At 53.0% G+C, this 22,086-nt stretch overlaps 1 protein-coding gene across 28 annotated transcripts in view; it reads left to right on the top strand.

Moving 5' to 3' along the window:
- The window catches only part of JAKMIP3 (Janus kinase and microtubule interacting protein 3), a 105,077-nt gene that overhangs the window by 15,622 nt on the left and 67,369 nt on the right, over positions 1 to 22,086 (top strand). The window contains exon 1 of one of the 28 annotated variants that reach the window (XM_067708988.1): positions 6,316 to 6,845. The exons of the other annotated variants lie outside the window; for them this stretch is intronic. The gene's annotated coding sequence lies outside the window, so the exon portion shown is untranslated. Of the gene's footprint in view, positions 1 to 6,315; positions 6,846 to 22,086 lie in introns of those variants that run through there. 28 annotated transcript variants of the gene reach the window in all.

Genomic DNA, 22,086 nt, shown 5'->3' with positions numbered 1-22,086 from the left:
CGTCGAGGCGAATCACGTGGCACAGCGGGCCCACCTCTGGTGCTGACTTCCCCTCTGGTTGCCCATTGTGGCGGGGCTGGGGGCATCCCAGGCCTCTGATTGACCTTCCCAAATGGCCGGCCTGCTCCTCCATCCAGGAACCTGTCACACAGGCTTCGTGGCTGCCGAGGATGCCCGTCATGGCTCTGCACCTGGGGACCCAGGATGGCGTTCAGGGTCCTTTGGTGTCAGGGTCCCCTCAGACCCCACATCCGCAGCCTCCCCCGGGGGTCACTGTGGTCGACAGCTGCGGGCCTCTGGGGAGGCACTGGGGGCCGTTTATTCCTGATCCTGGTGGCGATACCCCATCATCACGTGGGCCGGGGGTCTGGGACGTGTCTTAGAGCTGGTGACCGGTGACGAGGCGAATTCCTCCCCCATGGTTTCTGCCTTGTGAGCACCAGCTCCCAGTTGTGTTTCAGTTGTGCCCATCTTTTCACGGCTGAGTGGTATCCCATCATATGTATATATATAAACCACATCTTCTTTATCCACTTGTCCACCTGTCGTTTCCTCTGTGCAAAGCCACCTTGCTGGCTAACTGCACAGTGCCTGCAGTGACCCTGCTGTTCCCACCACCCACCCGCCCCTTGTCACCATCCACCACCAATGAGGCTGCTGCACCCGAGGGCCCGTGTCCACCAGCAGTGGGGCACTTGCCCTGCTGGATGATGAGCAAGCCACTTCCAGAATCCCACCCCGGGCTCCAGAATCCCACCCTGGGTGCCAGAATCCCCCCGAGGCTGCCGTCCACGGCCGCGGCTGGAACCAGCTCTCTGGGATGAGATCCTCCCCCCGCAAGGCAGCCCCAGGACAGGGCCGTGTGTGGGGCGTGTATTTTAGAAGGGATCCCAGGGAACAGGAAGGGCCGGGAAGGACAGCCAGGGAAGGGGCGCGCAGGGGCACCACATGGGGGCTGCTGGCAGCTGGTCACTGCTGTGCACACTTCTGGGTGGACCCCCCTGGAGCCGAGCTGCGGGAGGATGGACAGAGGGACATGCATGCAGCAGGAACCCCGCGTCGCCCGGACGCTGCCTCGCTGGCTTGTCTCAGGACAGAGGGGACAGAGCACAGCACTCGCACCCCCGCTGGCACGGTGAGCTGGCACTCACCCTCCCGGCCATCGCGTGTGGCCTCCCCGGCCTGTCTGTGGCCTCACACGAGGCCTCTCCCTCTTCCTCACGCGGCCGGTTGTGGGCCCTGGGGCTGGGCACCCATGGCGGGAACAAGGGCAGCTGTGTCCTGTGTTTTTAATCCCATGAAAAGGGCGTTCTGTCCGGTTCCAGCCTGGGACAAACGCCCACCTCACTGACCGGCCTGAATGCGCCTATTCTTTCCTGTGGCTTCGGACAAACGCGCCCATTAGCGCCGAGCACAGTGGTGCTGTGTTCAGCGCACGGGTTGGTGGGGGACCTGCAGCACAGGGAGGGGGTCGCGTGGCGCCCCAGCAGGAGGACCACGCTGCGGGCCGCTCTGGGCCAGGTAGGGGTTCCGTCCTAGCACCTGCGTGTGAGCCCCGCCTCCACCCTTCCCAGGTTATTGATTGAGGGCCCAACGCAGGTGCCTTGGGGCTGCGTGACGGCGAGTGCGCCTCATGGTCTGCTGACGATGGGATTCGGACCCTTGTGAGAGCAGCAGGCCTATGGGCGTGGTCAGGGCCTGGGTGCAGATTGGGAATGATTTCAGGTGCAAGGCTGCTTCCACCTGGTGAAGGATCTGCTTAGCATCTGTGGGTGGAAATGCAAACTGGGGGCCGAGGAGTTAATTTCTGATGTTGCGCTTGACAGGGACTCTGGAACGAGTTAACGCCCCGGGTTGTGTTACCTGCAGAGAGGGCACAGGTGTGCCGGGGCCCCAGGTGCGCGGTGTGCGTGGCCTCGTGAGGGCGGAGGGCGGCGAGGCTCAGGTCAGCGAGCAAGGGCGCTGCCTCCCCGGGGACGGAGGCGCCCCACACGCGCTCAGGAGGCGACGCTCAGAGACGCTGGACCCACAGGTGAAGCCGCAGAGATGCTCCCTGCCGTCCTCCTTGCGTGCTCCGTGTGTCACATGGGCTTTTATGTGGAGGCGTGTGTGGAAGGACTCATAAAACCAGCCACGTGAAGCAGTGGGGCGGGGACACACAGGTTGCTGGAAAGACATGTTTGGTCCCGATGGGAGGAGCGCTTGGAAGCAGAACTTCAGCCCTGAATTCCACCGACGAGCCACCGGTCCAGCTCCAGACGACCCAGCTTCTGTCTCGTGTCATGGCTCAGCTGCGGTGCCCGTGCTAGAACATTCTTTGGTTCTGCTGGACTTCCCCGCAGGAGGGGGCAGAGCCCTTCTTTCCCAGCCAGCTCTCTTCTGGAGGCGTCTGGTGCTCTGGGGCCCGGCGAACAGAGAGGTCGGCGTCCCAGGAGCGGGCCGGGTGGTGGCCTGGGTGAAGCGTCCCCTGGCTCACCCTGGGCCCGCGGAGGGTGCGTCTTGCCTTGATGTGAGCTGAGATTGGCCAGGTCTTCCTCCTTCCTGGAGGGAGGTTTACTGAGGATGAAGGTGTGAATGGTCACCTGTCCAGGTCAGGAGGGACCTTGAAAACACCAATGTTCATGTATTTTGAAGGAAAGCCGGTGTTGTACGCGGTAACTACGGCCACACGCGGGTGATCAAGCTGTCCTGGGGAGGAAGCAAGGGGCTCCGGCCTCCGTGTCTGTCCCTCCCAGTGGGTCTGCGCTGTCCCCTCCCCAGGCCTGGAGGGCAGCCCCTCAGGGGGTCTGACCTCAAGGATGGCACTGGAGCTGCGCGGTCTCCAGGAAGCTGCAAGAGGGGCCTCAGGATGGGCGTGGCGGCCGCAAGTTTGCCGCAGGGCAGAGGCAGGTGGGCAGTCGGAGCTGCGGCTCGGAGCAGGGGCCCGGCCGGGGTTCCCAGGCTCCACCACTGCCCGTGCATCCACTCTTCCTGCCGGGCTCACGCATGGGGCTCAGATTCCAGGAGAAAGCTGACTTTACCTGGAGAACCAGAGGGTATTGGGAAGTGGACATTTTTTTAAAGCTTTTTGTGTCAGGGTAGAGCTGCTGCTTAAGAAGTAAATGGAGTTGCTGGCGAGACAGCCAACAAAGATAGAGACTCTCTCCTTCCCACACGCCCTAGAATGCAGGATGGAAGTAACCGGAATTCTCCCCGGCTCATTTTACAGGGGAGGGTGGGAGGGAGGGAGAGGGAGAGAAAGGAGGGAGGGAGAATGGATCTGGGAGTCAGAAGAGAAGGCCGCCCCCTGCCCCTTCCTGCTCTCCCGGCCAAGCTGGGAGCCATGGGCTGTGGCTACTGGTGGGAGGAGGGCTGCTGTCCCAGGGCCAGGGGCCCGCACCTTCATGCCCACGTGGGATAGGAAAGAGGAGGCACGACTTTGCTGGAGGAACTGGGACTCGGCCCTGGCGCAGTGCTCAGACCCCTCCTGAGCGTGGACCGTAGCACCCACCAGCACCAAGAGGTGACCGGGGACCGTGTCTCTGTCTGCTCCCTTCGGCTGCGGAAAACATTTTAGGGAGAGTTGGAAGAGCCAGGTCTGTGCCTCTCCCTCGTTTGAGGCCCAGTCAGGAGGAATGGAAAGATGGGTCCAGGCAGGTGATCCTGGGGTGGGGTGGGACGGAAGCAGACACAGGCCAGCTCCGGAAGGACGGGGAGAAAACACTGCGATTATTCGAACAGATGCAGGAAAAGCGTTTGATAAATTGCGATACCCATTCACAATTTAAAAACAAACTGTGCGCTTAGCAAATTTGCAACGCGGATACATTCTTTAACCTGATAAAGGGAACCTACCAGAATCCTGCGGCAATGTGGTACGTGATGGGGGACCAAGCCCTTCTCCTCAAGAAAGAACACAAGAGGAAGATGCAAATATCATTACTTCTCCTTAACAGTGTATGGAGGTCGCACCCAGCACAGGAACGTGGGAGAAACAGTGTGAAAGTATGAAGATGGGAAAGGAAGAGACAAAACTGCCCTTCTCAAGAGAATGTAGAAATGAACCACTATTGGAACAAATGAAATTTCAGCACGTTGCTGGCACAAGGTCAATATAAAAGAATCAATAGTGTTCCTGTCAGCCCTCGTCCTGCTGGTTATGTGACGACAGTGACGCTAACACACACAAATGCCTTTCACGATAGGAGTGCACATACTTGGCACCCAAGGGATAAGTGTGTCAAAAGTTGTGCAAAACCTGTTGGAGAAAATGATACAGCTTCCTTGAAAGACACTTTAAAAAGCCTTAAGTGGGCTTCCCTGGTGGCGCAGTGGTTGAGAGTCCGCCCGCCGATGCAGGGGACACGGGTTCGTGCCCCGGTCCGGGAAGATCCCACATGCCGCGGAGCGGCTGGGCCCGTGAGCCACAACTACTGAGCCTGCGCGTCCAGAGCCTGTGCTCCGCAACAGGAGAGGCCACAGCAGTGAGAGGCCCGCCCGTGTACCGCAAAAAAAAAAAAAAGTCCTAAGTAAGTGGAGGACTATACTATGTCCACGCACAAAAAGACTGCAGCACCTTACGTCCCTGCCCCAAGTGCACAGGCGTCTCATTTCTCCACGTCCTCGCCAGCACTGTCGTGTCTGCTTTATGTGTTTCTAGTAGCCATCCTGATGGACGTGAGGTGGTGTCTGGTTGCATTTCCCTGATGATTAGTGATGTTGAGCATATTTTCACGTGCGTATTGGCTTTTTGTCTTCTTTGAAGAAATGTCTATGCAAGCCCTTTGCCCATTTTTTACTCTAGTTGTGTTTTTGTTGTTGAGTTTTAGGAATTCTCTCTATATTCTAGATACTAATCCCCTATCAGATTTATGATTTGCAAATATGTTCTCCCATTTTACGAGCTGCCTTTCTACTCTGTAGATAGTGTCTTTTGACGCACAGATTTTTAAAAATTTTCATGAAGTTCAATTTGTCCATTTTTTTCTTTTGTTACCTGTGCCTTTGGTGTCCAAGAAATCATTTTAAAGTCCAACGTCGTGAAGCTTTTGTCCTATATTTTCTTCTAAAAGTTTTATTGTTTTAGGTCTTACATTTAGGTCCTTGATCTGTTTCGAGTTAATTTTTGTATATGGTGCGAGGTAAGGTCCAACTTCATCCTTTTGCATGTGCATAGCCAGTTTTCCCAGCACCCTTTGTTGAAAAGACTATCCTTTCTCTAATGAATGGTCTTGGCACCCTTGTCAAAAATGATTTGACCACGTATGCGAGCTCTCTATTCGAGTCCATTGGTCTGTGTGTCTGTCTTTAGTTCACACGCTTGCTTTTAAACATAGAAATGAAGTCATACCACACACATGTTACAGCTGGCTTTTAAAAAGCTTAACACTGTGTTGTTTATGTGTCTCCATGTCAGTACGTACACTCATGTCACGTTAAAGAGTGCCGTTGTGTTGGGGTTCACGTGTGTCCCTTGTTTCTGTAAATACCTGTTGGACATTTAGGAGGCTTCCAGCTGTTCACTGGTGTGTTATGGGCAACGTTGTCATAATTATCCTTAATTGAGTTTTATTTAAGGTGCTCAGAGCAGTGCCTGGCACAGGCTAAGTGCTATAAATGTATCTGCTCAATAAGACCTGTACAAACGCCATTACGATATCACTTCCTCAGGATACATTCTCAGAAGCCACGTTTCCGGGTTAAAGCACACGCACTTTCAAAGGGTCACCACCTGCTGTCTCCCTCTCACCTGCGTGGAGCTGCCCTGAGATGGGGCCAGGCATGGGGCCTGAGCAGACCACACAGGGTGGGGGCGTTCTCGTGTCAGGGCCCAGGCGTGCCCCTTGCAGGGTTTGGATCTTGGTCTCCAGAGCCGCAGCCCTCTCCCCATCCCCAGTTTGCATCCCGGCTCCAGCCCCTGCCAGTGGGGTGATCGTGGGCAAATGTCCTGGTCTCGTGGGGCCTCGGTTCCCACACTCCCGTGCGGCCTCAGCGTCTGTCCTGCAGGGCAGTGTGTGCAAGGCCCCTGCACCCCAGTCCTGTCTCCTTGACCAGTCAGAGCAGCTGGACTCTGAGTGCCCTGCAGCTTGGAAGCCACGGAGAACCTGCCTTTTCTAGAGCACCGGCGAGGTTGCACTTTGCTTCTCCCGAACAGGGTCATTACGGAATATGGCTGGAATGACGGAGGGCGAGCTCGTGCGCTCACCCATCACACTCGTGCTGGCCGTGTTTGATTCATTTCTGTGTTTTCATTCTTCAGAGTTTAATGGATACTAATGCCTTCTATCACCTCACCATTAAAACAAAAATACCCTTGAAGTGGAAGTTCACATTACTGACCTTATAGCTACATGGATCCAGAGGGGATTCTCTAAGGGAAAGGGGCCGGAGTGCCGTCCTGCAGTGCCGGACACGGAGGGGAGCGTCGTGGGCAGAGCCGTCAGCATCACCTGTCCGACCTTCACTCGCCTTTTCCTGGAGGATGTGGCCAGACCAGCCGAGTCCAGGTTTCCCTCCTGTGTGAGCACAGAGAAAAGCCGCTTTCAGATTCCCATCTACATGGCATCGCTTCCCCCGGCCCCGCCCGCGTCATCCCCACAGCCTCTGAATGGAGCACGCCCTGCGTGCGGGTAGCATCTCCAAGCTCCGGCTCCAGCTCCAGAGAGCTTAGCGATCCTGCTTAGAAACGGCCGGGAGCTGGTCCCTCCCCCTGGATGTAGTCACCTTGTGGTAAATTCCATCTGAAAAGAGGAGCTGAGCGCTTTGCTGAGTCACAGAACCCTCAGAGCTGATTGCACAAGCCGGGCTGAGCGCCGAGGAGCTGAGAGTGCTTCCCAGGGCCAGATGAAGGCGGAGGAGCTCCGGGTGTAAGTGCTTCGCTTTCGGGCGCTGCAGGGCTCTGCTGTACTCAGCTGGGCCTGAGGGCTTTTTGCAGGGGTTTATCGCATTTGAATTGGCTTCTGCATTTAGTGTGCACACAGATGTAGCCGGAAAGTTCACAGGGGCGGGGGAGGGGCTATGTTATCTTACCTGTGCAGAGGGCATCACGGAAGAAAGTGTTCCATCTGCCTTTTGTACGTTTGTGCTCCCGAGTGCTTTTGGGGGAGGGCTGGGCCTGCTCCCTCAGGGCACTAGGCTTCTCTTCTTAAACACGGGGTTTCTTTGATCCGCGCTCAGAGCTGGAGCCTGTCCTCATGGCAGCTGTGGGGTGGAGGGATGCTGGCTGTGCCTGCCCTTAGTGCTGGGTGCGGCGAGCACCCCGGGCACAGCTGGGAGGCCCCGCCGGCTCCCTCGTCCTGGCTGGGGTGGGGTGAAGGGGGCTCCTGGGCCCTGTTTTCTTTTTCAATAACAGGTGTGTTCACGGCTCCCTCCTGCCCTTTGGAGGGATGCTGTCTTCTCTTTAAAACTTAATCAAGAATCACAGTCTGTCCGTTGACGTTGCTTCTCACGCCAGGAACTCAAGTGTTACAGCTTATTATCTGATTTCCAACGTTTTTCCTTGAAAGAAGCGGGTGTTACTGCATATTGTGCCTCGGTGTCTCCAGTTCAGAGAAAGTCAGAGGTTGATTGGGGCTGGCAGGGTTTGGTGGGAAGAGCATCACAGGGAATTTGGTCAAACGTAAACTGTTTTGATGTGTATTGAGTTGTGAAGGCGGCTCCCTGGGAGGCTGTGTAAGTGGGGCTACAGCTGTAAATACTGTTGCCGTTGGTTCTGCCGTTGGTTCAAAACCCAAGTTGTAGATTTGAGGATATTCTCAGGAGATCTAAGCCTTTGAACAGATCAGTTGTAAATTCTAGCCTAGTTCCCGAGGGCGCAGCACAGCAGAAAAGGAGAGCTGGCCATGGCGTGGCTTCCGTTTCTCTCTACAGCATTGCCAGCGGAAGGCCGGCCTTCATACGAGCTGCTCTGGGGATTTCAGAAAGGAGATGAATGCGCAGAGGATGGTGCGTTCATTCCTAGCCGAGGCCCGTGTGCATCTGTATCTAAGCCTCTTTCCTTGGGATGCTCTGAGGGCTCACCTGTTAAATCCAAGCGTCACATGCACCTGACTCGGTCCTGTTACCCGGCAGACGACCCTGGGAAGATCCACCACCTTGAGGTCCTACCTGACAATATGGGGCCAGCCGGGTGGCAGTCCCGTGGCCAGGGAGCTGGGGAAGAAGGAAGAGCTCCACGTCAGCCCCCGGATCGTGGAACTCGCTGCCGCGAGAGAAGCGTGAGCGTCCTGCCGACGCTCTTGGCGGCTCATCTGGACCGTGGGCTCCTGTGAACCGGGGATCCCATTCAGGGCAGATGCCACATCTTTTTGGTTTTCCCTGCTCCTTAGTTTCCAGACAATCAAACCAGATGTGAAGTGGGTGGCGATGTTACGTTTCCACTCAGACCCTGAAACAGCCCTGTCCAGCACAGGATTGGGAACGTCCAGGACTCGGGCCACAGCGACAGTACCTCTTTTTGAGGCTGTCATCCCCAGTCTTCCTCCTTCGAGCAGGTGCATTTTCTGCCTCAGAGGCGCCGGCTGTGGGTCCCGCACCCCATGGCCAGCTGTGCTTCAGAGCCCCAGGCCCATGTGCTGCCCGCCCTGCCCCCACCCTCCACAGGCCTGCCCTGTCGGGTGCTCGCGAGGCCCTCGGGCGCTGGGCTGGTACTTGCCGCCCCTTAGACACCTCAGGCGGACACCTGAGGACAGACCCGTGGTCGTCGCTTTCCACGCGGCACAGCCGACAGGTGGTGGACGGGGGGAGTCGTGGGAAACCACACCAGAGCCACAGAGGATGGGGTCAGGGGCAGCCTGGCTCAAAGCGAAGCCCAGGCCTGGCGGAGGGAAGGCGTTCTACGCTGGGGCTTCTGTCCCACTCGGGATGGAGGCTGGGACTCAACAGGGAGGTCCGGAAGGCTCAAGGCTGAGAGACCTCGTGGATTCAGGTAACCTTCATGCAATGTGGGCTGGTGATGTTGAGGTTGCAGCTGCACCCGTCAGCAGCTCCCTGCTAGGTGAGCGTTATCGCACCCCGAGGGGCGTTTTCCGTGCCCTGTGAGCTGACGTACAGTCTCTCTGAGCCGCTGCCTTTCCTAGAACTCTGCCTCCCTGGTGGTTGGTTGACCCAGTGTGACTTTGGCTTTGAAGAACCGCCCGGGCCTTCCTGCCTGGGAGAACGCTGTGTGCGCGTCCGCCGGTGGTGGGCGGTGGGCACTGGGGCGGGGGGACAAGGCCGGGGGAGGAGGCTGGTGGTCCGGAGGGGCGTGTGTCTGCGTCGTGCTACTGGGTGTCACCTGAGCTCTGGCACTCCCTGTGGATGACGGGGGTGGGTCGGAACAGGAAGGGCGTTGGAACCCGTCACACTCATGCTGAGGTCCCCCCAGACAGACCTTTCTGTAGGTCGTTTGTCTTCCGGAGATGGACTCCGTTCAGGAAGAGTTGGACTATTTCTAAAGCACGGAGGGGCGTTGCCGCGGTTTTGCACGTCTAGCCTGAGGTTCATCTGAGGGCAGGGCCCCTGGTGGTGTAGCTGATGCCTGCACTTCAGAGTTTTATTAAAAAGCAGAATTGGCTTGTACTGTGCTCTGACCTCAGGGCAGAAAAGGCAAAACCCGAGGCCAGAAGGACCTTCTGGCGGCGTTTACCAGACAGAGAGGGAGGGACGCGGGGTGGTTCACCAAGCCCATTGCTGCCGCTTCTCCACGGGGGCCTCTGTGGGATCAGGCCCCACGGGACACGGGGGTGGGGGGACAGTCTCAGCCAACTGGAGAGTCCACAGCCTGCCCAGCGCCCCAGAGGGGGACCTGGCAAGCTGCCGACGGCCCACTGATGACGTGCCATTGTAGTGCGTCCCCCCGCCCCCCGTGGGTGTATCCAGCCGGAATCGCCGGTCTAAACAGGGCTGTCATCCTCTGAAAGAGCTTCTTACTGCCCTACTGCTTTTTAAACTCTTTCGACCATTGACTCCCATGCATCGCCTCTGCTCTGTGAAGCGGAGCTGCCTAGCCTAGAAGACCTTCCACTGGCTGTCATCCCTTCATTCATTTATTGTTATGTTTCTGTTCGTCCAAAGGAAGGGGAACCCAGCTCTGAAGCTGGCCTCAGCGCCTGCCTTTCCACATTTTCAGGGCTGTTACTTTAGTTTAGGAAGAGCCCCGGAGCCCCACGCGGGCTTCCTCGTCGCGGTGGCGTCATGGTACCAGGCTGGGGCGGTTGTAATACTTGCTGAGAAAACCTGGAGAAGACAGAGGAGGCGGCTTCTTCTGTGACAGGCAAGGCTCAGAAACACAGGCACCAGGTCCACACCTTCCACTGACGAGGGAGGAGTGGTTTCCTCCCCATCCGGGGAGCCCCCAGGCCACCCAGCATCTGCCCCGTCGCAAGCCTGAGCCGCCGCTCAGGGCCCTGGTGGGACAGTGATGCCTTCTGAGCTCCAGAAGACCATTGGCTGTGTTTTCTTTATGAAACAGGCTTTGTGGTCTTGTTTAGTTTTTTTGTTTTTTAATTTTTTTAATTTATTTATTTTTGGCTGTGTTGGGTCTTCGTTTCTGTGTGTGGGCTTTCTCTAGTTCTGGCGAGCAGGGGCCACTCTTCATCGCGGTGCGAGGGCCTCTCACTGTCGCGGCCTCTCTTCTTGCGGAGCACAGGCTCCAGAGGCACAGGCTCAGTAGTTGTGGCTCACCGGCCCAGGTGCTTCGCGGCATGTGGGATCTTCCCAGACCAGGGCTCGAACCCGTGTTCGAGATTCTCAACCACTGTGCCACCAGGGAAGCCCTGTGGTTTTGTTTTTTAATATTTATTTCTTTATTTGGTTGCACCAGGTCCGAGTTGCAGCAGGCAGGCTCCTTAGTTGCAGCTCACCTGCTCCTTAGTTGCAGCACGTGGGCTCCTTAGTTGCGGCTCGTGTGTGGGATCTAGTTCTCCGACCAGGATCGAGCCCAGGCCCCCTGCATTGGGAGCTTGGAGTCATATCCACTGTACCACCAATGGATGAGTCCCTATGAAACAGTTTTGTTTTTTTTAGTTTCATAAAACAAATACATTCTCATTATGGGAACTTTAAAAATATCTAGAAAAGAAAAAAGATAAAAAATAATCACATTCTTCCAAGGTAAATTATTACCCACAAGGCAAATTATTAAAATTTTGGAATATCTTCCTTTTCCTTTTTTCGGTATTTTTTACATTTTTATGATCATCCTATCAATTACAGTTTTGTTTTCTGTCTCTTCCCCTTACATGAGATACTCATTTTCCCTTTTAGAATAATTCTTATTAAGCATGATATTTCCTTGTACAGCAACTTAATTCATAGGTATTGAGGTTCTTTTCAGGTTTTCACTATTATAAGTAACACAGCATTGAACATTTCTGAGCGTAAAGTTTTCTCTGTATTTAGAATGACCTCTTTGGGATAGAATCCGAGATATGAAATTCCTAGGTTAAAAGTTAGCAGCACTTTTAAGATTTAAAATTTCATATCATCATATTGCTTTCCAAAAGAACCATACCAGTTAACCTGTCTCATCAGTGCTACCAAAACCACCAATTAGTGTATTATCTATGGCTTTGAAACTTCTTTTTTTAATGGTTAAATAGGGTAAGTTTTGACATGTATACGCCTGCCAAGCCGTCTCCACAGTCAAGATGGTGAACATGACCATCACAGCTGAAGTTTTCTTTCGTCTTTGCATCCCTTCCTTCCTATTCCCCCTGACAACGCACCATGTCGCCAGGCAACCACTGATCTGTTTCTGTCATTATAGACTAGTTTATATTTTCTAGAATTGCATTTAAATGCAATTATATATAGTATGTTTCTATTTAGGTCTAGCCTTTTCCACTCCGCATGATTGTTTTGAGATTTATTGTTGCATGCATCAATAGTTTATTATTATTATTTTTTTTTGCTGCGCAGTATTCCATTGTATGGATGTACCCTAGTTTGGCGCCTGGATTTTGGGTTGCTTCCACGTTTTTCTATTACAAAGGAAGCTACTAGGAGCATTCCTGTGCAAATCTCTGTACAGACACATGCTTCCACTCCCCTTGGGCAGACACCCAGACTGGATGATATTGTAGGTGTGTGTTTAACTTTTTAAGAAACTACCAAAGTGTTTTCCAAAGTGGTTGAACCATTTGCATTCCCACCAGCATGTCTGAGAGGTCCCGGTCTCCCTCACCCTCGCCAACGCTTGGTGTGGGCAGGCTCCTTGTTTTAGCCATTCCAATAGGTGTGCAGTGGTCTTCTCTCTGTCTTTTTCTCCTGATCAGTCTTTGCAGACATTGGTCAGTATTATTATTTTCAAAAACCCTTTCATTAATTTTTTCTCTTGTGTATCTGTCTTCAAATTTATTGATTCCTACTAACATCGTTATTATTTCTATTCTGCTTACTTTGCATTTACTTTATTGTAATTTTTCTATGTTTTTAAAATGGAAGTTTACACTAGGATTAGACTATGATTGGAGATGGTTATTATTTTCTAATACAAGCATTTACTGTCATAATTTTTCTCTCTTACCACTTCAGTTGTGTCCAAAATGTTTTGATATATCATGCTTTTATTTTCATTCAGTTCAAAATATTTCTCTAATTTCCTTCTAATTTCTTCTTTCACCTATGGGTTATTTAGAAGTGTGTTTTTAAAATTTCCAAGTATTTCCATTTTTCCTTGGTATCTTTGTGTTATATATTTCTAGTTCAATTTCTTTGGGGCTGGAGAACCTACTTTGAATCATTTCAGTTATTTTAGCTTTGTTGCGATTTGTTTTATTGCCCCGTATAGAGATTGTCTGGGTGAACGCTTTGTGTGCACTTGAAAGCGCTACACGTTCTGCTGTTGGTGGGTGGTGCATCCTACTGTGTGGGGAACTGCCAGACTGTTGGCCAAAGCAGCTGGACCAGTTTACATTCCCACCAACAGTACACAGGGGCTCCGATTTATCCACCTCTTCACCAGGACTTATTATTTTCTGTTTCGTGTTGTTTGCTTTTGGGGTTTTTAAAAAATTTATTTATTTTATTTTTGACTGCGCTGGGTCTTTGCTGCTGCGCGCAGGCTTTCTCTAGTTGCAGCGAGCGGGGGCTACTCTTCGTTGCGGTGCATGGGCTTCTCATTGTGGTGGCTTCTCTTGTTGTGAAACATGGGCCCTAGGCGCTCGGGCTCAGTAGTTGTGGCTCACGGGCTCAGTAGTTGTGGCTCGTGGGCTCTAGAGCACAGGCTCAGTAGTTGTGGCTCACGGGCTCAGTAGTTGTGGCTCACGGGCTCAGTAGTTGTGGCTCGTGGGCTCTAGAGCACAGGCTCTGTAGTTGTGGCGCACAGGCTTAGTTGCGCCGTGGCACATGGGATCTTCCTGGACCAGGGCTTGAACCCGTGTCCCCTGCATTGGCAGGCAGATTCTTAACCAACACTCCACCAGGGAAGTCCCATGTTTTATTAATTTTGAACAGTCCTCTGTCATTTGTTTCTTTATACATCTTTTTCACCTGTTCTCTGCCCCTGTTTACTCTGTGACCCCACCTGTCTATATGTTAGGCTGCTTGCTATTGCCTGATGGTTTTAGAGACTGTTTTGTTTTATTTTTTCTTTCTGTGTTTTCATACTGGATACTTTCCATTGGCCCATCTTCCTGTTCACTGAGTTTTTTCCTCAGTGCTGTCAATTCCACTGATGAGCCAGTCAAAGAATCTGTCACCTCCGAAAGCATGTTTATTATTACTTATGTGTCCATTTGAGCCTTTCTTATAGTTTCCATTTCTCTGCTGTAATTCTCCATCTTTTCATCCACGTTGTCCACCTTTTCCACTAGATGCTTCAACATAAGAATTGGAGTTACTTAAATTTTCTGTCTGGCAGTGGCAACAACTTAGCATCTCTGAATCTAGTTCTATTGAGTGCTTTATTTGTTGACAGTGGGTTGTTTTCCTTGCTTTTTTCTGAGTCTCATAATTTTTTATTAAATGTCAGACATTGTCTGTGGAAGAACAGTGGGGGCTGAGGGAAAAAATATCCTGCCCAGAAATGGGCGTGTCTCTTCTTGGGTTAGGGTGTGGGTTTGAGGCAACCCAGGCAGGAGCAGTGTGGGTCGGGGTGTGTTGTTTCGGTTGGTGCCCTCCAGCGGTGGTGGCCTCGTGCTGTGTGCAGTGTGGTGCCCGGGGGTTGGAGGGGTTACTCTATGTTCCCACTCCACGCTTAGCTTTTGGCGCTCTGCACACCTACACCGCAGAAGGGTCTCTTTCTGCACCCTGGCCCCTCCCCCAGCACTGGACTGCTGTTGCTTGTACCCAGTGCAAGCTTGTTTGGCGGAAGGGGGTCTTCATTCTTCTGGTCCAGCCTTAGAGGAATCAAGGCCCATGTGCCTGAACTTGAGGTGGGTCTTCTCAGCCTTCCCACCCCTTCCCCCAGCCGCCGGGCTCTGCTTTGTGTCACTGCAGGATCCTGAACCCCAGGGCCTCCCTCTCCTTCCCCAGGAGCAGGTGTTTTTGGCTTCCACTCTTACCCTAGAGGCAGGGGTCTTCTCCTAGTTCCCGGGCAGAAGGGAAAGAGGGGCTTTCCTCTCCCCCTCTCCCCGTGACCCTGAGGACAAGCGGGTTTGCTGCTCTCCTCCTAATGGCTTAAGGCTTCTGCTCTGCCTGGAAGAGGGGCCTGGAATTGGGGAGTGTCTGGTTCCCTCCCAGCGGCAGCCACCTGCTCCTGCATCCTGCACCACGGGGTCAGGGTGCGGGGGGAGCGGAAGCCCTCCAGCCTCTGTCCTGCCCTCAGCCCTCCTCAGATTTGGGCTCCAGCAATTCCAGGCCCCCTGGAATGTGCCAACCCACACTCAGCCCTTGGAAACATGTTGAAATTGGAGCTCATTTCTCCTTCCCCCTGATCTCTGCCAGAGGTGAAGCGGCTCAGGTGCCTCTGTTCCCTTGGGTGGGCTGCTCACCGTCTGGTTCTCTTGGGACCTGAATTTTTCTGGGCCCAAAGAAAGATATGATTTGGTAGATTATTCTCAGGATGGGAGGAACGTTCTCTCATGATTTTCTACATCTTAAGCAGAGGAAGTTTTCTCATATGTTTTTAAAATCACTTTGCTTTCCTTTTTTGCAAATTATCTCTTTTGATAGTTACCTGTTTATCTTGTGACTTAGTGTTGCCATTGAGTTTCACAGTCTCCTAATGTAGTAAAGACACTCTTTTGTTGTGTTCGCTGCAAATATCGTTTCAGCTTGTTCTTAGCTTCTTAATTGCATCACACTGGTAATAAAGAGATGTGAAATTTTAATGCAGTGGAATCTATTGATCTTTCCTTGTGTGAATTCCTTTTATCTTCTTTAAGCCTAGAGAATCCTCTCTCCAGAGCTTTGAGAAATGCTCCTTTCTACTCTCCCCACTAGTATTAATGACTTGAGTTTTCACCCTTAATTCTCTTAATCCATTTAGAATTTTATGTTAGGAAGTCAGTATTCCGTAGATTTATTTCCTTTCAGCTAATCATCCCGGTACTTATGACTCATACTCGTCCCCTTGTCGTTGAATATAATGTATTATACTCTTGCATGTAACATAGGGCCTATTTCTGAACCACGAAATCTTTTTCAGTCACCTGGCTATTCATGAGATCGGGTTTTCTTCTTCTTAGTAAGGTTACATGTTTAGACTAAAGAAATTATTTTTCTGTTAGAAAAACATTTGCCACGTTTCTCCCAGGCCCATGTCAAACTGCTCTCAGGGCAGCTCGGTCAGAAGCCTCGGAGTGTGGTGGAGAGGACTCGGTCCTCTCGCTGCTGGAACTGTGCAGCCCGCTGCCGGGCCTCCGTGGAGACTGACATGTAACATGGCCACCGAGCTGCCGTGTGGCCCGAGCTGCCCACTGTGACCTCGGTGTCGTCCAGCCCTCCAGGCCGTCAGGTTAGGTGTGCACAGTGGTGCTCAGTCCTCACGGGGACATCGGCCCGAGGGGCCGGGGATGCAGGGCAGTTGCAGGAGGACGTGGCCCGAATGCCCACAGTCTCACCCGGCCACACCGCCTGCTCCCTCCCTGCTCACATGGTGGCCTCGGTGGGGGGGGACTTCCTTGTGACCAGGGGACCGAGGAAGAGAGGGCGCGGGCCTGGTGCACCGGTGGTTCTGCCGAAAGTGGACACCCTTCAGCCCCTTGGGGACTAGTGTGTGTTGATTCTCTGTTGCCCCCCAAGCAGACGCCACAGCCAGGCGCGGAAAGCAGCGTAAGTGTCATCTGGGTCAGAGGCCTTGGCGGGGGGGGGGGGGGGGGGTGGTGGGAGGGGGTGGAGGGGGCGGCAGGCGTCAAGCAGAGTGCAGCTGCTGTGGCTCCCCTGCGTCCTGGGCCGCTTCCCTGCTCACTCGGTTTGTTGGTAGAATTCACTTCCTTGTTGTCCTGGGACCCACGTCCCTGTCCTCTTGTGCCGTGTGACCTGAGGCCACTCTGAGCCCCTGGAGGCCGTGTCCGCCCTGGCTGGGGTTGCCTTCTCCACCTCAGGGCCAGCAACGTGGCCTAGTCTTCCTCAGGTCGGTCTCCTGACCTCAGCTGGGAAAGGCTCTCTGCCTTTAGGACTCATGTGGTTAGCTGCGGCCGCAGGGATGGTCGGACAATCTCCTCATCTCAGAGTCCTTAACCTTCACCACGCTGGCAAAACCCCTTCTGCCGTGGAAGGTGATGTGTTCACGGGATCTGGGATTATGACGTGGACAGTGTCGGGACGTTATCTGCCTCTCACGCTGGGTGCCCACAGCTTAACCACGACCCTCTTCCCCAAGTGAATACAGTCTGTTTTGCTGGGACGAATAGTCATGGTTCTAAGAAATCTTATATTTAAGAAACAAAAATAAGCAAATAAATAGTTTTCATGGATAAAATGTCAGGGAGCTGAAACTTTCGGGTTTACAATAACAATGTCAGTTTTCTACAAAAATGTCACTAATGACTGTACTTTGTAACTGTAAGTGTATTTTTTTACTGATAAACAGTATATACTCGTTAATCAAGAGAGACAAAACCAAACCTGAATTTCTGGAGCAGATTCTAAGCAGGGGAGTTTGTGTCCGTAGCACAAGGTTCCAGGACCTTCTGGGTGTATCGCAGTTGGCTCAACAGCTGCTGGAGTGAACGAAGCAACAGCACCTCCTGAGAGCTGGGTGGGCCGTGGAACGCCCGGTCTGTGTGCAGTGCTGGTTCCCAGGCAGCCTGCCCACCGCACACACCTCAGCTTCCTGTTTTCAAACTCCTGCTGTCGGAGAGAGCGCATCGTTAATTGGGTGTTTTAGATGCTATTCTGAGCAAGTTTCCTTTTTTTCCCTAAAGAACTATTTTAGGAGTAAAACGCCTCTGGTTCGGGGCAGAGCTGTCCTCTCTGTGCCTGCACTGACGCAGCAGGTCCCCCTGGGCTGCCGTCAGGACCGCCCTGGCCCATTGCTCAGTGTCGTACCCACCCCCCATGCATCTACGGACGCACGTACATCTTTCTCATACCTCTGACAGAGAACACGCCTTACCAACCAGCATAGCATTTCCCCTAAACTATGTTGCAGAACGCTAGTTCTGAGCTGTGTTCCGTGAACAAAGGGTTTCCTGAATTCCTCTAATGGCAGCTATAGAGTAACTGGTAGTCATCTTGTTCTACTACCAGAAAATACCTCTAAACCGTACGGGAGAGTGAGCCAGGCGTTAACCTGTGGCCAGAGCAGAACTTGGGGGCCTGAAGAGGGGAAGACACGGGGTGCCCTGGGTGACGCCCCACCCTCTGACTGGCACTTTCCCATGGAGGGAACGGGAGTCTGGGTGAGGGAGAGGACTCACCGTGTGGCCATCTCACTGTGACCACGAGGCCAAGCCCGTCGTCCTGTCCACGGCCTCTGGGCATCCGCGGTGTGAGGTGCTTGTTCACATCTCTGCCCGCTTCCCCCCGGGTGGTCCGTCTGTATCTAGCTGGTTGTCAGAGTTCTTCCCGTGCTCTGGACAGTCCTCGGCGAGCGGGTGTTTAGACGTCTTCTCTGAGCCGGTGGTTTGCCTTTTCCCTCTTCTTTGTCCTTGATACAGTCCCAGCTACCCAGGTTTCCTTTATGGGCAGTGCTGTTCGTGTCCTGATGAGAAATCTGTGCGTTTCCAAGGTCATGAAGTCCCACTAGGTTTTCCCCTAGAGGATGACTGTTTCACCTCTCATGTTTATTTCTGCAGCCCGTGGGAAAGTGTTATTTTGTCTGCAGTGTGAGGTAGGGGCTGCGTAGACCCCCTGTGGGCGCCCAGGCAGCAGAAGGGCCATCCTCCCCCGGCCATCGTGGTGTCCCTTCATCACACGGGTGACGGTACCCGTGTTGGCCCGCCCAGCCTGCCCCTTTGACCACAGCCTGTTCTTGTCCCACTGCCACCTCCCCATCTTCTTTCAGACCCTCAGAAGGTCCAGTCCTGGTAGAGTGTGCATCCTCCAGGTCTGCCTCCATCTCCAGCTGCCTCAGTGGCCCTCGACCCTGCCGTTCCACACAGCATAGGACCAGCTGGGGCAGGGCACGTGGGTCAGCAAGGCCTTCTGTGCGACTCACAGCCCTGGGAGCTGGCCGCTAGCTTGTGAAGGCATCTCAGTGGTGATGAGACCCTTCCCTTCCGGGCAGGGGGACCACGTGTCTCTCAGGCAGATACACGGCAGGCCGTACCCCGGTCGTGCGCGAAACAGCATGCCTGATGTTGATTCGTCAGTAATGAGACATTTCTTTTAGAACAGATAGACCCTCAGCCAGACCTTGTTGAACTTCAGGAGCTGTAGGAAGAGTGTCTTCAGGAAGGAGGACAAAGGAGGCTGCTTTGGTCCATCATTCTGTCTGTCTGTCTGCTCACTCACTCACTCTATCTATCCGTCTCTCATCTATCTATCTATCCTTCCCATCTATCTATCTATCTATCTATCACTTATTTAGATTAGCTGTTTTCCATTCATCTCAGCCACACATGTGAGCAGAAACGACCCTGTATGTCAGCAGTCCCCAGGGCTGTGTCTATGAGTGAGGCTCTGCCCTGCCTGGGTCATTCCAGTCCTGGTCTCAAGCCGGGACGCAGGCTCAGAGGCCGGGTCCCATCCTCAGCCCAGGCTTCCTGGGGGGTCCCGAGCTGAGCGGCAGCCCCAGACCCAGCCACTCCTCTCAACTGGGCCCAGGCATTAACACGCTTGCGGAAACACACCCCAGATACCACACTTTGAACCCTGCGTCTCGGTTCAGTGGCTGGCAGGTTTCAGAGCCAAAGAAGCTGTACGTGAGTACAAAGATGGAAGAAATGAAAGGGTTTCATTTAAACCCTTTCTGTATTTGAGGCAATGAGTGCAGTGAGCCAGTGCGGTGAGAACCAGATGGCACTGTGCCAGTGGGAGGTGATGTCCCCCGGCCCGAGTTTCCGGGTGAGCCGGACTTGGGGGGGAAATGCGAGGTTCAGGCCGCGAGGTGCAGCGAGAGGCTCTGGGGTGCCTTCTGTCTCGCCGGCTGCCCCCCAGGCCCACCAGGCCCTCCAGGAGTGGACATCATTCACCAGTGTGCCCCTGCCCTCTCCAAGGCCAGTTCTCCCATCCGTCATGTGCACTCCTGGTGCCAGGAGGGATTCTGCAGAGGCTTCCCGAGAACCTCCTTTGCTTCCTTGCAGCCCTGACACCCCTTGCGGGGACCTGGCCTTCCCCTCGTGTGCAGCCCGTCCTGGGCTTTCAGAAACTCCTGGGACCTTTTCTGGGACTGTCCAGGATCAGCCCCCAGGGCGGTGTGAGAACGTGAGGCACCAGGCAGGCCCCGAGCGCCTGGATCCTGGGCCTTTTGTGCAGCACCTGGGATGCACAAAGGCCCGTTGGTTTGGTTGTGCGGTGGTGGGGACAGTGGTCTTCAAGCAGCAAGACGCGCACCCACTGTGCACACTTAGAGGGCTTTCCGAGGGGGAGTGTGGGCTGCCCGCAGCTCCCTCTTCATCTCCCCCCGCCCCCCACCGGCTCTACAAAGCCAGGCAGACCCTCCCCTCCCCAGGTGGACAGCTCTTGGGCACCAAACACAGGGAGAAAGGAAAGCTTTAACTAAAGTACTGAGACCACCAGCCCCCTCCAGCTTACTCAGAGATGTGTTTCTAATACAATTTTACTTCTTACATTTAATAATTTATCAGAATTTGTAATTGTGCTATTTGAACCAGTTATACAGCCATAATAATTGCAATGATAACTCAACCTGAAAGATAAGTTTGTATAACCTCAGTGCTGAAGGTCACAGTAAAAAATCTAAATTTCCATTTATATGCATTTTCTTGTGCTGTAAAGATGTGACAGGGTGATCAATGAAAGTCCTTCAATCAAAAAAAGGTATCCCATTGGGGGCCATATATAACCTTACTCTGTGTGGTTGGTAGCATTTCAAAAAGAAGAGGAATAATGTAAAGATTCTACTAAAGAAGAGGTTGTTGACATTTTTTAAATCGATGACAGTAGGTTTCCAATCACTGTTCTGGTTTAGACAACTTTCATTGCTCTCTTTCAAGTTCACGAGCCCTTTCTTCTGCGATGTATAATTCTGATGTTAACACCATCCAGCGTATTTCTCGTCTCAGACACGGTGTTTTATCTCCGTGTTATTGAGTTGGATCCTTCAGCATTTACTCCATGTGTCTTCTTCACCTGCTGCTGTTTCCTCTACCTTCTGGAGCTGTGGTTTTATCAGTACTGGCTGTTTTAACATCCTGGTCTACTAATTCTCACATCTGCCTCACATCTGCATTTCTTTCTATTAGTTGTTTTTTTCCCCCCTCTCATTAGGTCCTATTTCCCTCCTTCTTTGCATGCCTGGTCATTTTTGATTGAATGCCGGACATTGTGATTTTATATTGTCGGGGCTGAATTCTTTGTGTTCCTTTAAATATCTGAGCATTGTTCTGGGCGCAGGTGAGCCACTTGGGAAGAGTGTGTTGCTTTTGAGGCTTTTCCTTTCAGCTTTTCTGAGTCAGAAGCGGAGCAGCCTTCAGCCTCGGCTAATGTGGCTCACTCTTGAGGTCACCCTGCTGGGCTCTGTCTCCGCTGCCTCAGGACCACAAGCCTTGAGGGGAATCCACCAGGCCATGCTGTGCCATGTGTTGTGGGGACAGCAGGCCTGGACCAGGCGCTCCTTGGGGGACGTGCTCCCTCTGAACCCCAGTTTCCTCATCTGAAGAACCAGGTTTTGGCTGGTGATCCTGAGAGTCTTTCCTGGACATCTGGTGGTTACACGTCTCCATTTTTATTTTATTTTTTTAATTTAATTTTATTTTTTAAATTTATTTTATTTATTTATTATTTTTGGCTGTGTTGGGTCCTCGTTGCTGCGCACAGGCTTTCTCTAGTTGCAGTGCGCAGGCTTCTCATTGTGGTGGTTTCTCTTGTTGCGGAGCACGGGCTCTAGGCGCGCGGGCTCAGTAGTTGTGGCTCGCAGGCTCTAGAGCACAAGCTCAGTAGTTGCAGCACACTGGCTCAGTAGTTGTGGCTCGTGGGCTCTAGAGCGCAGGCCCAGTAGTTGTGGCGCACGGGCTTAGTTGCTCTGCGGCATGTGGGATCTTCCCGGACCAGGGCTCAAACCCGTGTCCCCTGCACTGGCCGGAGGATTCTTAACCACTGCGCCACCAGGGAGGCCCACACGCCTCCATTTTTAAACGTGATTGGGCAGGTGACGGGTAGAAGCAAAGCTGTGTATAAACCCGGTTCTGCTGTTTTCAAAACGCTTGCGCTGCCACTTGGGAGACGTTTACAGCGCTCAGTGGTTCACTTTATAAAGTCATAGCTGCTGCCAGTTCTTGTGTCTCAGGAGGGACATCCAGGGGTTAATGTCAGGTAAGCCTTCCTCCCTGGACCAAATTAAAGCGCCTTACACAGCACGTGTTTTCCCCCAAGAGCCGTTCACTCAAGTGCGGGGGTGATGACCCTTTCCTCAAACAGGTGGGTGGTCTCTACAGTCATTTAATATCATGTCTGTCTTCGATCCTGAGACTGGAGCTGGAAAATTTCAAATCGTGCTTGTGATTTAAATTATAACTGAAATAGTCGTAAATGCAAGTCCAAGATTTCCTTCTTTGCTCACAAAGTTGTGGCAGACCTCCTGCCTCCAGGAAGACGGAGCAGACATGCTTCTCCTGTTCC

The sequence above is a fragment of the Pseudorca crassidens genome, chromosome 16 (genome assembly GCF_039906515.1).
Source record: "Pseudorca crassidens isolate mPseCra1 chromosome 16, mPseCra1.hap1, whole genome shotgun sequence".
Lineage (NCBI taxonomy): Eukaryota > Metazoa > Chordata > Mammalia > Artiodactyla > Delphinidae > Pseudorca > Pseudorca crassidens.
Note: the sequence above shows the minus strand (reverse complement) of the source record. Positions and strands in the feature narration are given on the sequence as shown.